Raw genomic sequence first — 4,936 nt, forward strand, 5'->3', positions numbered from 1 at the left:
CCTAAAAATAGTAAAATCAAGGTCATCTTGCCTGTTTACTACCTATTGGATATAATATTTTTGATTTGGATCTCTAAGATTTTGCCACTCTGGTTAACTGTTTTTCTCTTCTTATTGATTTATGAGCTTTTAATATATTCTGCATCTGATTCCTTTTTCAGAAATGTCTTTTTCATATATTGCCTTCCACGCTGGCATTGACTTTCCACTCTCTTAGCAGTAATTTTCAACAATGACAGAAAAAAGGCAATTTAAAAATATACTTTCATGCTCATAAGAATCTCCCTTGCAAGTTTTATTTGTTTGGTTTCTTTAGAAAATTTATAAATTCTTTCCTTTGTGACTGCTCTTGCTTGTGATGATAGTCAGGTATCACTCTTAATGATATTTCCCAGAATACAATGCATCAATTTCCCATGAGTATTAGCAAGATTTTTTTCCCACTAAAATAGACCCTTGGATTTGTCTTCAGTGCCTTTCAAACTTCTGCTAAAACCATACTGGTTTGACTTGCAGAACTTCTTATTCATCTTTATGACTTTCCACATAGCAATGCTCCTGAATAAGCAGCTTGCTTTATAGGAAGTCAAGTACAATAGTGAGTGGGTTCTTGCTATGATAGCAAGTGGTTCTTGCTATGATAGAGAGCTTATGGAATGGGTAATGAATTGAGATAGTTATAAATCCTAGTTACAATCATGTGGTCATTTGCAGTAGCAAAAGCTATAGTAATTATAAATTATTTTAATTTTATATGAATATATTTGTGTATACATTAACCATTTTTAACTTCCCTCTCCTGTTTGTCTGCCTGTCATAACATAAAATATGCCACTACAAATTAATCTTTATCTCATTGTATCTCAGTAGTTAAGAATCAGGATTCAGTGGGAGAGTGTGATTTAGCTAGAAGAGGAAAGAATCTTAAACAGATAAATGAATTTGGTATTCTCTTTGAAGGAGACAGCTTGTTTTGGTTGAATGAAGAATAATTGCATCATATTAACAGGAAGCATAGTTTTCCTGTGGTCCTTATTAGAAAGTTTGTGGTATTCAAAGAGGTACTGATGAATGCCTAGTTAACAAGGAGGGAAGTTAACCAGTTAAGCTGTTATGGTAGGTTTCTACTGTGTCAACTTAACAATCTGAAAATCTATTTCCCAGGATTTGCTTCCCTCTATTGTTCTGGGTTAGGGTTGGCCATGAAAGAGATTCGTGTAAGTTTTTGAAGGTACTTTTGGTGAAGTAGCATGTTTCTATGTTCCTCAGGTTGGTGCAGGGCTCCAGGCACTATGGCAATACATACTGTTGCTGCTGCTCTGATAGTTCAATTTACTGTTGACTTAAAACCCCTTGACCTTCCACCAGATATCTTACTCATGTTCTCTTTGTATTAGACCAAGTATGCATGTAGCATGATGGCAAATGACATCCACTTCTCCTGAAGTTCACCCACTACTGTGAGCCCTAAGGAGGTTAGAGACAGACAAGTTTTAGAGTGTCCTGTGGGTTCCATTGTCCTCATATATTTCCATACATGCCACAGTTTCTCCATGCTTATGTCCACATCCAACTTTTCTTCACAAATGTTACTCTAGTTGACTTACAGTGAATTCAACTCAATTCCAAATGCAAATGTAACAGTTTTCATGAACTTTTCCACCAGCTCTACCTGTTGCCTGTGTTCTAATCCTTATAATTTATCTCTTACTCTACATCACTGGTGGTTCTCCTCTGATTGTGCCCCAACACGAAATCTGAGGGGAAAGGACTAAGGAGATGATTTTCATGACAATTTCAGCTTCTAGATCCAGATTTGTGATGTGAGCCTCTTTAGGTAAAACTGCCATTCTATATTTTTATGGGACAAGTTTTCAAATTTAGACAACTTTTGCACATGTTCTGTTGTGGCTGATTTAAAGTCAAAATTCAGGAGGAGAATATATCAGTAGAAAGTTACTCTAGGCACCTGCTTCCAAATGACATAGAAGGAGCTTTTATTTAGAATTAAATCTTCTGATCCAGACCACAGATGAAGCAACCACAGAACTACCATTTCTTGTCTGGGGTCTGCAGGTGTGTATTTCAGCCTGGGTTCCACAGCAGCGGGGCTCTCTCTTATTAAGCTCTGGGGTTTTTGTTCAGCTTTTCCTATTACTTCAAGCACTGTGAGTTCCCAGAGAGCACAGAAGTACTTTGCAGAGTCTTCCAGCTCTAAGTCTGAAATCGTGAGGCTGATGGATTTACGTGATGTCTTAAAATTTACAGAGTAGCGGGCCATACCTTGCATTCTGTCTAGAAGAACCCAAACCAATAAGGTAAATTATCTCTCCACTAGGAAGTTGTTTTGTACCAAAAAAATGTTGTAACTGCTCTGAGTTGTCTCATATCGACAGCTCAGTGTGACTATCTCCCCAACTGGACTGGAAATGTATGGCTGGTCTTGAGTAACTCTCTGGGCTACACTGGATCCTGTGGGGAAAATCAGAAAACAGAGATGGAGCAGTGAATAAAATAGTATAGGAATTAGACTAAAAAAATCCAAGCTGAAATCATAAGATATTTGCTTCTCTTTTAGAATACCTACAGAGAAGATGAAGGCCAGGAACACCCAGGGCAGACTGGAGAGTAAGCATGAGCATGGATTCCCCTGCACAAACGTGCCTAGTTCTGCCTCAAGCTGAGAGTTCAGTGTCTGAGTGCTGGCAGCGCATATACATAGTATCTGGTTCCCGTATGACTCCTTCAAACAGGAAGTGGGATTTGTCGTGTTCATAGGTGACATGGTCTATGCACAGACAGGAAAAAAAAGTCTAGCTCACCACAAACCTTTCTTTATCAATTTTTTCCTCCACAGGTAATTAAAGTAGGCTATGCCTGAAAGGGGGCTTTCCAAAAGCAATTATTTTAAAGGTTTGAACTGAGTGGAACTAAAGAACAAACAAGTTGATTTTCACTTATAATTATTCCACAGAATAATTTTGCCATCCATTTAATATAGGATTTTTGTTTGTTTGTTTGTTTTACATTTTTATTGGTGTTTGGTTACAGCAAAATGAAATGTGCTTTGAGAGTTCAGTTCAGTCACTCAGTCATGTCCGACTCTTTGTGACCCCTTGAACCGCAGCACGCCAGGCCACCCTGTCCATCACCAACTCCCAGAGACCACCCAAACCCATGTCCATTGACTTGGTAATGCCATCCAACCATCTCATCCTGTTGTCCCCTTCTCCTCCTGCCCTCAATCTTCCCAGCATCAGAGTCTTTTCAAACGACAGAGGAATGAATAAAATGTGTTACTTATGTACAATTGTTGTTCTTTAGTCACTAAGTAGTGTCTGACTCTTTGGATCCATGGACTGTATCCTGCTAGGCTCCTCTTTCCATGGGATTTCCCAGGCAAGATACTGCAGTGGGGGTACCATTTCCTTTTTCAAGGATCTTCCTGAGCCAGGAATCGAACCCATGTGTCCTGCTTGGCAGGTGGATTCTTTACCGCAGAGCCACTGGGGAAACCCCACAATGAAATTGCTCAGCCATGAAAAAGAACAAAATAATGCTTGTTTGTAACAAAATGAGCAGAACTAAAATAAGATTTAGTATAAGCAATGAACCCTTCTTATAATCTACTTATTTATTAGTCATTCATTTAGCCTATACTTACCATTTCTCCATCCCAAATCTAAATACTCTATATAAACAACTCACATACTTTCGGTGAAAGGCAGTCTTATCCAAAATTTTTAACATATTTTTTATAGGGTTTTAGGGCTCTATTTGGTTTTTTCAATAACATAAAACCATTTGACATAAAATGATAAAATATCAGTCCTTCTAACTTTCAGAATCTATTCTCTTTTTTTATGTTTGTATGAATTATAACAATAATAAAATAATTATTCGTTTTTGAAACTTGATATTGAACCTTATTTATCAGACTTTAAGGAGGATCAGGATATTCAGTCCCGTTCATTCCACAAGTAGAATTGTACTTCTTAGATCATTGAGTTTAGAATTGTCCTCATGTTATTTTTCTGTCTCACGGCCCAAAGTGTTCAGTCTCACTAGTTAGTTGCTTGTTATTTTTTTGGTTTTGTAAGTAAAATTAAGATAAGCATGCCAGTTCTTTTCTGTGCCAGAATACTATAATGCCACTCCAAACAAAACTTGGTGTCTACAGACTCCAAGCACACACTATACCTCTACAGCACAGAAGGCGATGGCTGAAATTTTGTAAACTGTTGCCTGTTCATTTGAATGTAGCCGTCAACTTTCCATTTGGTTTTACCATTTAATGGATGAATTAATATAAAAGAACAAAGGCAAAAAAATAACAAGAAAAGAAAGTACAGACAAGGTCTCTAAAACAGTGCCAACTCCTTGCTTTTAAGTTGCTTGAGTGGTGTTGTTAATGACTGATGCATGGAGGAGAGTGCACGATTAGTTGAGACATCTCCTCTGTCCCATTTCATCTCTGAGTGTTGACAGGCAGCTGAATATGGTTTGCATTACCAAGCCTAGTTGTATTTAAGTAGAAGAGATCATGAATGTCCACAGCAACTGGGCAGCAGCATGGTATTGTATATATAGGCATATATAATAATAGATATTATATATATATACCATAAAATTGATACTGATAAAGTATTACTAAAATACAGATGATAATCTGATATATTAGCTTTATATGCACTCTTTTTTTATGCATAGCTCTGAAATTTTATCACAGGTACAGGTTTTTTTTTTTTTTTAACTTTACATAATTGTATTAGTTTTGCCAGGTTTTTGTACCATCACTAAAGTCATGATGCAGAATTGTTCCATCTCTCTAGAGCAAACCACTTTCACTGCCTCCACCTCTGCAACTCATGATAACTCCTAGCAACTATTGTCTTTTCATCTCTATATTTTGTCCATTCTCAATATATATTGAGAA

Source organism: Bos indicus x Bos taurus, chromosome 10, assembly GCF_003369695.1.
Source record: "Bos indicus x Bos taurus breed Angus x Brahman F1 hybrid chromosome 10, Bos_hybrid_MaternalHap_v2.0, whole genome shotgun sequence".
NCBI lineage: Eukaryota > Metazoa > Chordata > Mammalia > Artiodactyla > Bovidae > Bos > Bos indicus x Bos taurus.